The sequence below is a fragment of the Alexandromys fortis genome, unplaced genomic scaffold (assembly GCF_014885135.2).
Source record: "Alexandromys fortis isolate MF-2015 unplaced genomic scaffold, M_Fortis_MF-2015_v1.1 scaffold_3, whole genome shotgun sequence".
In the NCBI taxonomy this organism is placed as follows: Eukaryota; Metazoa; Chordata; class Mammalia; order Rodentia; family Cricetidae; genus Alexandromys; species Alexandromys fortis.
Genome location: NW_026067909.1, coordinates 15,656,900 through 15,674,452, shown reverse-complemented (window position 1 = coordinate 15,674,452; position 17,553 = coordinate 15,656,900). Strand labels below are relative to the sequence as shown.

Genomic DNA, 17,553 nt, shown 5'->3' with positions numbered 1-17,553 from the left:
CCTGCCCTATCCTGAGCTGGGAGCTGTGATACCTGTAATCTCTTAGGAGTTCAGACAACAGCAGCAGCAGCAACAAAACAACAACACAGGTGTATCAGACGCTGAAGCTGGATGGTGATGTGAGGCCCAGTGTCATAATAACAATAATAAAAAGGAATCCAGCAGGACGAAGCTAGGTCTACGGTGGTCAGTATGTATCTCTGACCCCAGTGCAGCTTGTTCTGATCTAGGGGATGGCAGTAGGGGCCTCTCTTGGGGTTTCTTCATCTGCCTAATGCTCAGGTATCCCACTGAGGGTCTGCATGGGCTTGGGGTCTCTAGCTCTGGATGAACACTGGGGGCATTTATCCTAGCCCCTTCCCAACTGCTTGTCAGGGTGGTACCAAAGGGAAAGGAACCACATATCCCCAAAGATGGGATGAAAGAATCCAGGAGACCACACAGCACTGGGTCCCAGCACAGGAAGTGCTTTACACAGATGACCTCACCTGACTCTGTAGGTAGCCTCAGGTAGATTCTGTCATTGTTCTCAAGCCCAGTAAAGGGGAATCTCGCGGCCTGGAGTAGGGTAAGATTAGCGTCACCCAGCCCAACCCTGCCTGTGCCAAGAAGTCTCTACAGACTGCTGGCAGAGAACTGCACAGTGGTGTAAGTGATGGTGCAAATGATGGTGCAAATGAGGCAACATTCAATAGGTTAATAAGATGTGGGCTCCCCATAAAAAACAGACAATGCAACCTCAGAACTGTGGTCTCACCTGGCGGTGGTGGCACATGTATTTAATCCCAGCACTGGGGAGGCAGAGGCAGGCAGATCTCTTGTGTTCCAGGCCAGCATGGTCTATAGAACAAGTTCCAGAACAGGCTCCATAGCTACTGAGAAACCCAGTCTTGAAAAACAAACAAACAAAAACAACAACAACAAAAGATGTGGTCTCCACTGGTTATAGGGTCACACACCCATAATCCCACCATTTGGAGGCTGAAGCAGGAGGATTTGGAATTGGAGGCTGGCCTGGTCAGCAGGGTTAGAGAGCAGGAGATAAATTCAAGGCTTTGGTATGAAGGGAGGTCATGACTTCAGGGTCTAAGGGCCATTGCCAAGTTAGCAGGGCTATGTGAATGCTCGTGAACTCACTGAAAGGAAAGAAAAGACTAGAAAGTGTGGCTCAGTTGGAAGGCTGTGCTTAACTCTGAGAAAATAAATAAACAAAGCAAGAGGAAGTATTGCTGCCACAACTCTGAATGCCTCCTGGGCCTTAATCGAGAGGCAGGGCAGGTTCAGCCCTCTCCACTCTGTGAGACCTTAGGCAGCCACTCAGTTTCCTCATCTACAAAGTTCGAAAGTCCCTTTCTGCTCAGAAGAGTCTGAGGCCTTGCTTCAGGGACCCTCTGAAGAAAGGATCCTGACAAATCACAGCGGAGAGGAGGCTGCCTAACGCTGGGGAAAAGGCCCTTGAGGAGAGGCAGGCTAGGAAAACGTCATGTCACTAGGAGGAAAGAACGTCTCTTTAAAAATTATTATTATTATTATTAGTTGTTTTGAGACAGAGTCTATGCATCTCTGACTGGCCTGGAACTCACTCTGTAGACCAGGCTGGCCTTAAACTCACAGAGACCCGTCTCCCTCTGCCCCCCAAGTGCTGGGACTAAAGGCATGTACCACGACTCCCAGCTTTTTATTATATTTTACCTACTTATTTGTGTGCATATGTATGCATGTGCACAGGCAGTACACAGAGCCCCAAAGACAACTTTCAGGAGCCAGCCATTCCTTTCTACCATGCCATAGGTCATGGGAATCAAACTCAGTATTCAGACTTGGTGACAAAACCTTTCTTCTCTGAACCAGCTTGTCAGCCCAAGGAGGTAAAGTCTCTTCAGCTGGTTCCTACCACAGAGCCTGGACCAGTGAGATACCAGAGCTAGATGGGTGCCAACATTAAAGAACTTAGCCTTCCAGCCCTGGCCTGGCCTGGCCATGGGAGTGTTGGCTGAGAAAGCCTGGGGAGCCGTGGTCAGGAATGGCTACAGGGCCCCGTTCCAGGGATTACAGGCAGGGCAAAAGTAATCTCCAAGGCTCCTTCACCCACAATCCTATGGGACCAGGTAAAAGTACTGTGGCCATGACTTCCAGATACAATAGCCATCCCTAAAAAGGCGGACCTGGGAGGAAATGGTGGTGAATGGACAAAATGAGAAGGCAAGTGTGGGATCAGTGGGGATGTTGTGCCCGGCTGTGGCTGGGGTGGTGAGGGCCTGACTTCCTGTGGGAATGGGTTCTATGACCCATCCTCTGGGTCTACTCTCTCAGGTGGTGGCAGACACCCAGCCTAAGCTGTCCCATTCTCTTGTCCAAAACCAACATGCTTCCTTCCCACCCCTGCCAGCCCCTCCCTAAGTTACTGGATCCTGTTTGGACAGCTGTTCTCTTGCCCAGGCTGACAGGCAGGAAGGGCCATGTTGGCTTCTTCTGATGCACCAATGTCTTCCACTCTTCCCCCTCCAATCCCCCCCCCCCCCCCCCCCCCCCCCCCCCCCCCCCCCCCCCCCCCCCGCAGACACCAGGCTGGAGGCATAAGGGGGCCACAGCAGAACCAATAGCAGAGGATTCATGGAGAATAGAGATCCAGGCTGGAGAAGGCAGGCACGTTACAGACTGCATCTCCTGAGCCAGGAAGATGGCTCAATGTGGAGAGGCACTTGCCACCAAACCTGACCACCTGAGTTCAATCCCTAGGACAAATACAGAGAAAGGAGGGAACTGGCTCTTGTGAGGTGTCCTCTGACCTCCATGCATACACAAATAAATAAATGTAGTTTTAAAAACATAACAAATTGGATCGTCCTATCTTTCTTTGGGGTCACAGTGTTTGTTACCAGTTGTCTCTGCTGATCTACAGAGTTGTATGGACATGTGCTTGTTCTCCTCCCTCTTCTCTCTCTCCTCCTTCTCATCTCAAGATACATCATTTTCCATGAATTCTTTTAACTGTAGTGAACCTGGGACCTGAAACCATGGACTGTAAACCCATGGAGGGACTTCTATAAAATGATTGCATTCATTCCTATCCAAGCCAAACTTTTAAAACACAACAAGACCCTGTCTCAAACGTCAGCAGGAATGTTGGAATGTTAAAGGTGGCCAGAGCTGTGAGTGGCGGTGACTGGGTCACCGTGTCATCATCTGTTTCACTTCCAGCCGCTGACCTGAGCTGACAGGACATGGCCCTTCCCATCTCTACCCCAGCCCCATCATCCACAGACAAGAAGTCCAGGCAGCAGCTGCCCACAGCAGTCGGCGGGTGAGGCTACAAAGTCAAGATGCTGATATTGTCACTGCAGAACAAACCATGGCGAGACCCCACACTCATGTGAAAAGCAAAGCAAGAAAAGTCCCTGGGGCCCTAAGCGCTGTGTATGTGTCACTGGTTGAGAGCGCAGAACAAACAATCCTGTGCCACAGGTAGTCACTGCTTCCGTTTACCGAGCTCCTACTATGCGCTGGCTATGGCGTGTTGGGGTTTGTCTCTGACGTCATCTCTAATCCCCACAACAACCTGCAGAGGTAGTTATTAGTGTGTCTATTTTGGGCCAGACAACTGAGGCTCAGGGAGATGAACCATCTTGCTCTAGGTCACACTCGTGAGTGATGAGCCACCATCTGAGTTGGGTCTGCCGCACTCCAAAGTTTGGCTATTGTCTCTGAAACTTCTCAGTTTCTGAAATCAGAGGTTCTTTTGATTTCCTTTTGATGGTTCTGTGGCCACCAAGCACCACATCAGGTGTGGTGTGACAGCTATGGGGGTCCAAAGATGAACGAGAGCACCCCTCTGGAAGTTCACAGCCACAGAAGGGTGGACACACCCGTGGTGAGAAGACAGCAGGTGCACTGAGGTCCAGGGATGCCATCCAGTCCTCCATGGACACTGGCCTCAAGCAGACATTTCTCAAGCTCCCTGGCACCACTCCGTGTGGACACTGAAGAAAAGAATAAGGAAGGGACAGAAGGCCCAGCATCCACGCTAACCACGCCTCCCGCCGTCGCCTGTGTTACCACCTGGCATCTCCCGAGCCCTTCTACTCTGAAGAGCTGGTACTGTCACTTCACAGACACAGAGAGATGGACCTGCCAAGCCCCATGCATTGTGTGCTCTCTCTAGGGCACTGGCTTCCCTGGAGGTGTGCGGACGTGAAACCAACTTCCAAGGGAAACCCAAAGTCCTGGTGACAGTGGCAGGGCTGCTGCTGGTCTGCCCCTCTAAGCGACAGGAGGGGACAGCAGAGGGAAGGTGCTTGGGAGCTGCAGAGTAGGTCAGAATGTTCCCTATCGGGGCTCAGGGCTCGGGTGAACTCCCAGCATCCGCCCCCAACATACCCTGACCACCTCCCTCCAGCGCACTTTCCACAACCATGTAAGAAACTCAGCCCATGCTCACTTCCTCAGCTCAGCCAGTCCAGCCGGCTCGAGCCTGGCCCTCTCCTTGCCTCCTCCGCTTATGGGGGGACTCTAGGTAACAGGCTGAGGCGCCTTCCCCTCCCTACGCGCAGCAGCGGATGGATGAGTCGCTGGAAGAGACCAGGAGAACTGGAAAGACTTGAGTCCCTTCTGCCAACGGCACAAACAATCTGCCAGCGGTAATAGCAGAGCAAAGGACCAGGCCTCCCCGTGACTCGTGACTGGGAGGAAGAGGGCAAGCTGGCCACCCCAGCCAGTGCCTGCACAACACTGCCACTTAGGGCCTTCCTAGAAGCAAGAGGGACCAGCGGACATGGGGTCTCTGTTTCATTTCCATAAAAACATAATACCCCTACACTTCCACCCTCCCTGAAAGAGCTTTTAGAGCTGATTCCTGTTAGAATCAGCATGTGGTGGATAGGCCTAGAATATGGCAGCAACATGTATCTCTGGCATGCACCTTTTTCTCTTTTGGTTTGTTTTGTTTTTGAGACAGGATCTCACTACGTAGTCCTGGTTGGCCTGGAACTTGATTGTGTAGAATAGGCTGACCTTGAACTCATAGAGATGTCTGCCTGTCCTCCAAGTACTTCAACACTAGGCATATTTCTGCTGTCTGTTAGTTTGTTATTCCTGGAGCCCGGGGTCAGATCGGGTATGAGCCACCACACATGTTCCATCTGTTTGGCAGGTAACGTTTGTAGTCTTACTATGACAAGTTCTTGGACAAACCAAGATGGCAGTTGAGTAAAATCCTCTAGCAGGGCTGAGGGTGGGAAGAGATGTTACAAAGCCATAAGAAAAATAAAATACACAACACACACACACACACACACACACGTGTGAGTTGGAGGTTAGCCTGGTCTACATGACAAGTCACAAGCCAGCCAGGGCTACATAATAAGACCCTACCTTGAAAAAAAAAAAAAAGAGGTAAGAAAACTATCAAATTAATGTGAGTAAGCTATTCATGAGATAGCTTTAAATAATAAGTCTTTAAAAAATTTCTCCTTCCTTTATAATCAAAAAGATAAAATTAGATTTTTTTTTGAGACAGTTTCATACTCTGTAGTCCTGGCTGGTCTGGAACTCTCTATGTAGACCAGGGCAGCCCTGAACTCACAGCACTACACCTGCCTCTGCCTCCCAAGTGCTTGGAAAAGGTGTGTGCCACATGGCTGGCTTTCCATTTTACTATAAGAAAAGAACATCACAACTGTTGACAAGATGAACGTGATGGTATAGTCTTGTAATCCCAGGATGCGGTAGGAAGAATTATTGCCACAAGTTTAAGGCCAGCCTGAGCTACATAGCAATTTCCAGGCTAACCTGAGCTACCTAGTGACATATTATCCCAAGAAAAACAAAAAGGAGAACTAAAGAAAACCAAACAAATAGGAGTTTGTGTGCCAGCACTTGAGAGGCGGAGGTGAGAGGATCAGGACGTCCTCAGGGAGAGGCAGGTTAAGATGAACCAAGTCTGAAAGACAACAGCATCAAAAGTAATGGTGGGTTGGGTTTTGGTTCACAATCCTGGGCTGAGGCCTGAGGAACAGCAATAGGAACTACATTGTGAGTTCAAGGCTAACCTGGAATACCTTGAGACCGTGTTTAAAAACAAACAAACACTAGGTGACACCGGGCTACAACCATTTCATCAAGGTCAGCCGCTGGCACTGAGGAAGACGCTTTGCTCGGAATCTATAAACTGCAGTGGCTGGGTGCAGAACTGGGGGGAGTAAGGAGCCCCCTGCTTTGGAACTACAAACCCCAAAACACATGTTGAATGTTACAACTAAGGATTTCCATTTTTATTTAAGTCTGGCAAGAGAGGCAAGCAAGCTGCTGAAGTCAGGTTTACAGGAGCTGCTGGGAATACTGGGGACGTTAGCAATGAGGGACATTTTTTCATATACAATTCAGGCAAATTTTTTGGATCTCCAGGGCCATAGTGTTGTAAAATAAAACGCTTGCCCTGAGTTCAGAAGACTGTTTGGCAATCTTTGAGGTAAGAATGTTAAAGTTCCTGATGAGACATCTTGGCGAGTCATGGACTGGGCACAGAAGAAAAACAACACAAAATTCAAAGACCTATGACCTCCTTCACCTATGCTTGTTTACTGATGCCTTGGCAAAATGCTTGGGGGCTGAGTTGGGTGGACCAAGGATGCCAAGGCTTGTCATCTAAGGAAACTGGGAGAGGCTGGGCGGTGATTCCAGTTAGATGGGTCCCCACCCTGCACGAGGCAGGTAGGCATGCTAGTGAATCATAAGCCCCTCTTGTTTGGAGCCGTTGGGCAAGTTCTCGCAGCCCCACTGTCAGCTTTCACGGGCATGGTCCTGAATGGCTTCTAAAGTCCGGCTGTCTTCAGTTGGCCCAGCTGAAATGGATTTGCTAGGACAAACACACTAAGCACTGGCCACGCTTGGAGACTCAACTGTGGCACGCCACATCTTTTAAATGAGAAGCACGAGCCCCAACTCACTCGTCTCTTAAATTGTATTTATTTATTTATTTACTATGTATGTATGTATATATGTATGTATTTTCAGGCTGTCTTGGTGTAGTTTCTCTGGCCTTGGAGAAACTTGGTTGTGGCTGTCCTCCCATCTCTGCCACCCGAGTGCGCTCAGGTGAGAAGCTACCACACCCAGCCTCAAACTCCTCTTTCCTTTTGCTCTTTCAAAGATGTCCCATCCACCTTTTCCTATTTGGGAATTCTTTTAATTCCCTCTTGATCCAGCCAGTATCTTCCTCCATGCTCCTCATGCCACAGGGACTTGCAACCTGCCATCCCCTAGCCATGCCAGATGTTCTGAGTTCAAGCACAGGAAAGACCATGTGATACAGGGTGCAGTGGTCAGCAGAGAGAGGTGCTACCCTTTGGTCTGGGGCCGCCAAGGCTGTGAGTACCCACGCCTCCTTCCCCTCCACTTCCCAGCTCACACAGTGAGGCTACACTTTTCTCCTGCCAGCTCTTCCCCTGCTCCCCCACTGCTGCCTCTCCCATGGGAGTCCTGGGTCTAATCTATCCCTTGCTGGTGCTGACATGCCCTAAACAAACCGAAAGCGAGCTCTGTGGCAGGTGTGCTTTTGCCTGGTGAACGGAGCAGCACAGGGTGCTGCTGTCAAGGATGGGGACAGGCAGCAAGAGCTTGCTTGGCTTCTTCTGTTCAGCTGCTGCCCCTCTGCTCCAGGCGCTCCTGTTTAACCCCGCTATCCAGCGGAGTGCAGAGACCTGGACGGAAGGAGTTCTTCCTGTCTCTTTTGTGCCTTAGAACCCTACTCACTGTGTTTTTTCTAATCCAAATCTCATTTCGAAATCTCCTGCCAGAGGGGTTTCCCAGCCCCTCCCAGTTTTGAATCAACCTGCTGATGAGAGCACTCCCGAATGAGGAATAGAGACGCTGGGTGGGATTGGCCTGGCACTGGGCCCAAGGACACTCCTGTGTACAACACTTGCGCTACTAAGTATACTAAGTAGCATCTAGAGAAACAACCTTATTCCCTGCCTCCTGTTCTAAGAAGGAAAACCAGGTAGGATGGAGTGAAGACAGAGGGATGCTGCACTGCCAGCTGTTGTTCTGGCACACAGTATCTCAGGCTTCACTCTGGCCGGGGTCGAGCGTTCAACTGTCTGGCGGTGACCACTGCAGGAGAGCAGAATTCTACCTCTCATGCATGTGCATTTGCATGGACACGTGCCCCAAAGACAAGTGTCCAGCTTTCCAGAAGCACAGGAAGTGTCCAAGTGGAAAGATAAGATCCATTCTCATTCCAAGTGTGCCTCCTGGTGATCACAAAGGAGGAAGGGCCACATGGAAAGGATGGTGTGTGTGTGTGTGGGGGTGTAGGTCCTCATCTTCCTGGACTAACACCTTGGTGGAACTGTGGTTATCAGTTTTGCCAACATATTTTTTCCCCCACCATCGCCATTACACACACACACAATAGCCTGGACTAGAGATCTGTAAGCACTGGCCTAGCACACACAAGTTCTAGGGTCAATCCTCAGCACCACAAAAATAAAAATAAACTGGAGCATACCTTAGCTATATGCTAACTGCCTAACATGTGTGAGGCTCCATTACTCCACAAAGGGGGAAAAGGTCAGGTGGGGGATGCACACCTTTAATCTGGTTAGCGCTGGGAAAGCAGAGACAAGATCTGAAATTCAAAGTCATTCTCATCCAAACAGAGAGTTCTAGGCCAGGGTGAGATAAGAATTTGTCTTTAAAAATAAATTGTTATTATAACTGGAGAGCAATAGAAGACACTTGCTTAACCTCTGGCTTCAACTTCTAAACAAAACTCAACCAAGGATGGTACTCAGTGGCAGAAGCCCAGAAATGGCATGTGTCCAGGGTGGCTCGCTGGCTTCCCTGTGACCAAGCACTTGGCTCCCATGCTCTTGTCCATCTCCAGAGTGGCCACTCACAATTTTTTTTGTATTTTTCATTTATTTATTTATTTTTATCTTTTTAAGACAGAGTTGGGCCAGCCAGATGGCTCAGTATTTAGAGGTAATAGCAGACGAGCCTATCGGTTGGAGTTAGATCTCATGTGTGTCTCGCGAGTAGTCCCCTGACTCCCATATTCAAACTGTGGCCTTCATGTACCAGCACGCATACACAAACACACACAAATAAATAAATGTAATAGAAAAAAGTTAAGACAGTGACTCCTGCAGTCCAATCTGGCCTTAACCTTAACTCACTATGCAGCTAAGGCTAGCCTTGAAGTCCTGACCTTCCTGCCTTCACCTCCTGGGTGTTAGGGGTATAGGACTAGGTCCAGCCCAAATATCTTCCTAAGAACAGCTTTTGGCACCTAAATGAATATTGTATGCCATGGTGGTGATTTAATTGACTCCCACATGAGGCGTCTCTCCTCCTAGGCTCCAGAGCCGCTGCACCGTCTTCACAGTCTGCCCCAGCCTTCAATACTGCCCACTCCTCTCTTAGACCACTGCCAGACTCCTCTCAAAAGACAGAGTGAGCTCCCTCAGACTTCTGGGGTTCCCAGAGTCTCCCGAGAATGTCTCCTCCCCACAACCCTGTCTCTGGAAGGCTGTGAATGACCGTCACAGGTGCGGTGACTCTTCCATGCTTAGCCACAACACCTGTCTCAGACAAAATCCAACTGCATATCAGATCGGGTGCTTCAAGTCTCTACTCAGCTCCTTAGGAGGTTGAATCAGGAAGATCATAAGTTCAAGTCTTTCTGTTCTACAAAGTGAGTTCAAGGCCGCCCAGAGAAAATTGGCAAGCCCCCCCAAAAAAGTGTTGGGTATGGACTGAATGGTGGTGGCGCAGGCAGAGGCAGGCGGATCTCTGTGAGCTCAAGGCCAGCCTGGTCTACAAGAGCTAGTTCCAGGACAGGCCCCAAAGCTACAGAGAAACCCTGTCTAGAAAAACCAAAAAAAGAAAAAAAGGGAGCTGTGTATAGTAGTCCACACCGTTAGTCCCACCACTAACAAGGTAGAGGCAGGAGGATCCAGAGTTCAAGCCCCAGGCAGATAGAAGTGCTTGCCAGTAGGACTGAAGAGCTAGGCTACCTCCCTGCAACCCACATGATAAGAGGAGAGAACCAACTTCCCAGGGTCTTTCTTTCTCTCAAACACACACACACACACACACACACACACACACACACACACACACACACATGCAGAGGAATTCAGTTCAAAGTTATCCTTGGCTCCATGTTGAGTTTGAGGCCAGCATGAGATGCATGAGGGACCCTGCCTCGAACAATAGCTATCAGACTGGAGAGACGGCTCAGTGGTGAAGAGCACTGGCTGCTCTTCCAGAGGACATGGTGGCTCACAGCTGTCTGTAACTGGAGTCTCAGAGGAGCCAACACCCTCTTCTGACCTCATCAGGCGCCACCAGGAACACATGTGGTGCACAGACATACATGCAGGCCAAACCCATCCACATGGAACAGAGAAGGAAAGACATTGTGATCTTCATTTTTAAGAAGGTAAGTAAATAAAAGGAGAGAAAGAGGCACTGTGAGATTGCTCGATGGGTCTTGACCCATTTGGTAGCTCCTGCTGTAGAGCCTGACGACCCCAGAATCTACACAGTGGAAAGAGAGGTGACTGCATAAGCTGTACTCTGACCACACGTCACACACACACACACACACACATACACACACACAGTAAAAAACTTTTTTAGATTTACTTACTTTTTATATGTATGTTTTGACTAAGTGCACCACATGCATGCTTGGTGCCAAGGAAGGCAGAAGTAGGCACTGGATCCCATGGAAATGGAATTACAGGTGGCTGTTAGCCATTGTGTGGATGCTGGGAACCAAAGGGTCCTCTATAAGAGCTACAAATGCTCTTAACCACTGGGCCAATTCTCCAGCCTCACCCCCCGTTTTTTATAAATATTTATTTTATGTATATAAGTGCTCTATCTGCACGTATGACTTTATGACAGAAGAAGGCATCAGATCCCACTAAAGAGGGTTGGGAGCCCACCATATGGTAGATGGGCACTGAACTCAGAACGTCTGAAGAACAGCTGTGCTCTTAACCAGTGAGCCATCTCTCCAGTCCCACCCCACCCCAATTTTTAAATGTAATAATAACAACAAAAAAGAAGTCTGGGATACTGCTCACTGGTATAATGTTCACCTAACACGTTCCAGGCCCTAGAGTAAACCCATGTGCTGAAATGCGAACAAAGGGGTATGCGGGGTGACTCGAGATCCAGTGGTTAAAAGACTCTGCTGCCCTTGCAGGGGACCGGGGTTCAATTCCTAGCACCTACATGGGGCGGTTCACAATCACCTGCAGCTCCAGTTCCGGGGGATCTGACATGTCTAGTCTCTGCAGGGATCTGCGCTCACACACACACACACCCATACATGTCACTAAAATTAAATATTTTTTAAGTGCAGCTCCTTGACTACCCCTGAGGGTGAAGGAGGCATCTGACAGGCTTTACATGTCACAGGCTGAATGGAGTGTCCAAAGGGAGCTACTACAGAAAGAGGTGCCTGTCCAAGCGTTGGCACCTCTGATGGTGAACCTGTTTTGCTGTGGTCAGGCCGCCTGACCCACAAAGCCCAGTAGCATGGAGGTTACAAGGCTTGTGACTGCCTTTATGTTTAGGAAAGAGGGCCTTCTGCCTCACTAGGATGCCGGGTGAAGAGGTTAACCGTTTTCCTGCTGCCTCCCCTTTAAAAACATCTCATAAAGGTGCGTCAGAGGACACAGGCTTTTGATCCCACTATTATTAGCTGCAGAGATAGGGAGGAAGTACACTCACCTCAGAGATGGTAAGGAACAGGAGCCACTGGAGCACTTAGCCCCTCGGGAGATAAGGCTGCTGATGTTAAGTCAGGAAAAACCAACTCCGGCACAGGACCGATTGTAACCGACTGGGTGGCATACCTATCTTGTCTTGGGCGCCATTCCCAGGCCAGGAGATAGAAAATCTAGTGGGGACTGTGAGCAGACCCAGGTATGATCATGAGCCTAGCTACACCCTTCTTGAAGTGATCCAAAGGACTTTATGAACACCGACTCACATGTGATCTCACAGACATCCAGGGAAGGGAGGCAGGGAAGGAGGGAGGGGGGAATAAGAAGAAAGGGGAAGGATCGAAGTAAAAAGGCAAAAGTCTTTTCATTTTCCCAAATTATAAGGGGATGGGGCTGGGCATGATAGCCCAGGCCTTGTAATTCCAGCACAGGGGACACAAAGGCAGAAGGACTACCTCGAGTCCCAAGCCGTGGGTGATGTTGACACAGGGCTTCCCTAGCATGCACAAAACCCCAGGTTTAATCCCAGCACTCTATAAACCTCTACATACTAGTACAAGCCTATAATCTCAGCACTTGAGAGGTAGCATTGGGGGATCAGAGGTTAAAGGTCATCCTTTGCTACATACTGAGTTTCATGCCAGCCTGGACTACATAAGACTCTACAGGAAGGAAGGAAGGAAGGAAGGAAGGAAGGAAGGAAGGAAGGAAGGAAGGAAGGAAGGAAGGAAGGAAGGAAGGAAGGAAGGAAGGAAGGAAGGAAGGAAGGAAGGAAGGAAGGAAGGAAGGGAGGGAGGAAGGAAGGAAGGTGGGAGGGAGGGAAGAAGGAAGATTAGAAGTGAAGAAGGGAAGAATGCAGAAGAGAGGGAAGAATGGAAAGGGGGAGGGAAGGTGGAAGGAAGGGAGGAACTGAGAGAGGGAGGGAGGAACGTAGGAATGGTGGCACACACTCAACACTTGGGAGGCTGAGCCAGAAGCTGAAGAGCTGAAGGTCAGCCTGACTACATAGTGAATTTTAAGGCCAATTAAAGTTAAAAAGTGAGACTCTGTCTAAATAAATAACTGATATTATAGAAATGTGCTCATAACATATACTAATGTGTGTTGTTCTTATTGAATAATATAAATAAACAAATAGTTGGTTCAGTGGGTAGAGGCACTTGCTGCTAAGACTGGCGACCAGAATCATTCCTGGGACCCATCTGCAAAAAGGAAACAACTGACCTATGGCTTCCAGGCCTGTGCTGTGGCACACGTGCCCACAAGTGCACAACACGTATCCTCACACACACATGTGCCCACAAGTGCACACACACGTATCCTCACACACACATTTAGTTACTTAAAAAGTCCAGAAGGAAGGGGGACGAGCCTTCTGGTAACCAGTCGCCTGTTATCATAAAGTTGGGGAAGACGGACAAAGGAAGCCCCGTTCCTGGCTGTACAATCAAAGGACACAGAAGTGTGTGTCGGGGGGTGGGAGGGCTCTCCCCCAACTCTGGCATTCTCTGATGCTTCAGACTGGTGTCAGGACTTCACCTGAACCCGAACCACTCCCCCATCCTATGCTGCAAAAGACACCAAAGCAGAAATCACTTGGCCTGTCTCCTATGGACTGTGAATGACAGAGACGCTCACTGGGTAATTAGAAGAGGCTGCCGGCCAAGAGCTCTGAGAAGGGCTAGGTGTGGTTTAAGAACTCTGTGTATTTTCTCTAAGGCAAACATGTAGACAGTCACAAATACAAGTAGTTTAATGAGCTTGTAAACGTGGAGGGACTCTTCACATGTTATAGTGAGGTCTAGAGTTCAACCACCTCAGCATCAAAGCACCTACACATGGTATTCAGCCCTGACTACTTCCTCCAGCCTACTTGTGGCTTCTCCCTCAGCCTATTCTTCTGCCCAGGTAACTGACTGGCCTAGACAACCGAACCTCCAATGTCTGTGGAGGAGAAAATACCTCTTGGTACAAGAAAACGTTTGCTCGTGTCTTAACCTTTTCTTCCCTCCCTCCATCTGACCAAGAGTCTCATACAGCTCTGGTACCCTGCCAGCCCTCCATCTTCTCAGAAGAGAAGAATGTGAGTCTAGGCTAAGCTTCTTAGTTCACATGCTCTCTGATACTCTCATCTCGGGCATCGAGTTTGTCTAGTTCTTTCTTCAGCTTCTCCGATCTAACGAGTTTCTAAGTGACAACTGAACAGAGATGCAGAGTCTTGCTGACCAGCGAGTCTAGGGCAGGAAACACCCCCTAGCAGCACTGTCCCACATGTTCCACTCATGGGACTTGAGTTTGTCACAGCCTCTGGGGCTTGAGGCAGCAGTGGGTGAGGCAACTTGTCTGTGGCTTCCTTGGCTGCAGTTGGATTTCCAGGTCTTCATTTGCATTTTCTTTCCCAGAGTTAAAATCTGGGTGCTGCTTCACTACCGCCTTCCGCTTCTGACCATGCTGGAGCCTCCGCTAAGCACTCGGACAGCTCTTTCCGGAGCCCCAGGACAGCGCTGCTGCTGCTCAGGGCTATGGGCTACCTTGCTGCCCAACACCATGCAACTAATATCTACTAATTAAAAAGCCAGGAAACCTTATAATTAGGTCAGCCACATGTACTCTGATTTGAGCCTTTGGTTCCATTCCTTTCTCTCCAGGATTAGAGCATTGAGAGGGAGTTTCTCAATGGTCCAATGTAGAAACAGTCTTCTCATAACCCCAAAAGTCTCTTTAGTCTACACCAGCTCTGAATAGACCAGGACTTCTGGCATCTGCCCCAATAACCCAAGCTTTCCCTGTAATCTTTTGTTTTCTCAGACTCTGCTGTTCTCATTGGACTCCCTGTGCCTTCAAAAGTAGACTGTAGGGACTAGCAAGATGTCTAATAGGTAAAGGTGCTTGCCACCAGGCCTGATTCGATAGTAAGTTCAGTCCCCAGGGTCCATGCGGTGAAGGGGGAAAAGCGACTCCTGAATATTTCCCTCTGCCCAACACACACACTCACACACACACACACACACACACACACACACACTATTAATTCTTTTAACAGAATAGAACCTAGATAAAGAGAAGTCCTAATCTTGTATGTACTAGATTTTGGAAAACAATCAGGACATGCTAAGAATTCATGACAAAAAAAGTTGCTGACCCCCACTCCTGAACCAGATGAGACACATCTGTCCCTTCTGCAAGGTGGCATGAGACAGGGATCTGGGATCTATGTCCTCCCTCCCAGCAGTCACCTTCAGGGCTCCTCAAGCCACCACTAAGAATAGCCTTGGGGAGACAGCTCCCCCCAGGAGAGAGCGCCACCCCACTCCCTACCTTTGATGCGGAGGGAAGACTGAGGAAAGGGCTCCTGTGACACACAGCCCAGGTGTGTGTGCGTGGAAGGGGTGTCAGAGAATGTCTGGGGAATGAGTCTGATCTGGGAGTCTTAGGAACTAAAGGACAAAACAGAAACTCATTGAACTCCATGGTCCACTGCCTGCTGCTGCCTTCCAAGTCATTGTCATAGTAAACATTCTTTGGGTGGGAAACTAACACTTACTCTGCTTTCATCCTTTTTTCAGTGGAAGGAGAGCACCAGGCTCGGCTTTGTTCCAGTTTAGGTCAGATGGATCAATGGATGGGTTGTTGTAGACATCAAATGTGCCCAAACACCGCTACAGGTGCTGCCTCTCAGAGAGTTAGGGACCAACAGTGCACACTGACTTCTTGCATCTGCCCTTATGTCGGGGAGGGACTGCTTGGTTTTGTTTTGTTTTTAAAACAAGATCTCATGTAACCCAGGCTGATCTCAAACCCCATTTTGTAGCCAAGGATGACTTTGAACTCCTAATCTGATTGTCTCTACCTCTTTGGAGCTGAGATTACACACATGTGATTTGCCACCAAGCTGCCCCTTGATGTCGAAGGGTTCTCATCTCCAACTAGATGACCAGACCCCCGATTTTCATTCAAGATTTGCCATTGTTAACAGTTATTCAGACCTATTATCTGGTCTCCTCCTCTCCCTCTTCCCCAGTGCTCCAGTAGAGCCCTGGATACGAGCAAGGCCAGCATGAGTCAACAATAAAGACAATTTCTATAAAGTAATGTTCTCCCAACTTTGTCTGCTCAGCACACCCAGCCCTTTTTCTAGATCGGCCCCTTCACACACCTCATTTTCTTCTCCTCGGCTTTGATTTTTTTTTTTTATTGCCAAATAAAAAGTTTGCCACCTCAACAACAAAAAGGAAGACTGATTTCTAGTCTGAAACATCAAAAATCCTTTAAGGTTTTATAAACACAAGTAATTATTACAAAGGACTGGGGTCATAAGGGAAGAAACGGAATCAAAAGCTTTCCAGGTAGCTTGCGGCACTCTGGGGACACCTCTACCAGCCTGCCTGCGCCAGGCCACTCCTAAGCAGGAAAGGTCTGTGGTTGCTGACGGGTCTCTTAGGTGACCACATTTTTAGAACTGACAACGGAGGGGAGACCTGACAATAGTCATTGTGTCTTCTGAGAAGCAGAGATTGTCCCAGGAATCAGAGGACTCTTAATTGTGCACAGGGCAGCTCTGGCAAGGGTCACTCTGCCACCTGCAGCTCAAACAGCACAAGGCCCTTCACGTTTTCTCTCCTCATTCTCTCCAGCCTTAGACATCAAGTTCATTAAGTTCACTGAAGCGGATATTGAAACAGTTCGACACAATCAATCTATCACAATTTCCGTTCTAACCCACCCACCCCCCCACCCACCCCCCACCCCCGTCAGCTCCTCCCTGAAGAGATATGGCAGTGGTAAATGAACGGAACTCTGGATCTGCTAACACTGAGCAGGAGGTTCTTATGGTCTTATATCAAACTGGCTCTTTCCGGATTAAAAAGTAATTATTCCAAAAGACGGCTTTATAGTTAAAATTAAACTAGCACCTGGACTTTGGACAAGTGCCAAAAAGGGCAGCTCTGGGCATCTTTTGAGAGAATGGGGAGGAACTCACCAGAAAGAAGAAATCAAACAAATGATCATATATAAAAAGAATAATAAGGAAAACGCTGAAACCTGTTCCACCACCCTCCTTCAGTTAGAGGCACTTCTAACATGAGGAAAGCGAAACCAGCTGTGGGTGCGGTGCAGCTGCTGCCAGGTCATCCTGCCTGAAGAAACCCAAGACTGGGCCTACATGAGGGACGTGCCGCCATATGGCACAGTGGCAGTTTTTGTGGCTCCTTTCATGGGGATTGAACTTGGGGACTGGATGAGGCAGGTCCATGTGTCTGTGGTTACTGGCTCACTCTTCTAGGCGACTTGCCGTGGTTTGTTATTCCATAGTTTGATTAAGGAACAAGCAGCTAGCAAAACATAAGAAGGCGCTAGTACGCAAGAAAAAGCCCCGGGGCGCCGAGAGCTTGCTGGATCAGGAGTGCTGGAGTCCTTGTAGGTGTGGTTGGGTAGGGACCATAGCACCGCAGCCCGCGGAGCCAAGACGGTTCCGCGGCGCTCTCTGCTGGACGACTGCGAACCGCACCCGCGGCTGGTGTGACGCTGGGCTCACCCTGCTCCTCTGCAATCTTCCTTCCCAGCCTGCCCTCTGTTGAACAAATCGGTCTCCACTCTCACCAGGCCTTAGGTTATAAGCCCCGCTAGGTGGCATTAAACAAAATCCGACATTGAGGGTGGGGGTATCACTTCCACAGCTATAATGGTGGTCACACCACTGGCCCCGTTTACGTCAGGGTCTGTTCTCCACGTGAAAATGCTGTTTTACCCGCCCCTTCCTACTTCCACCCTCACACGTCCCCACTCACTTCCTTGTTGACAATCTGAC

General features: G+C 49.2%; 1 protein-coding gene across 1 annotated transcript in view; it reads right to left on the bottom strand.

Moving 5' to 3' along the window:
* LOC126498858 (EF-hand calcium-binding domain-containing protein 5) overlaps nt 1-17,553 on the bottom strand; it is a 32,164-nt gene that overhangs the window by 840 nt on the left and 13,771 nt on the right. The gene's annotated exons all lie outside the window — the stretch shown is intronic.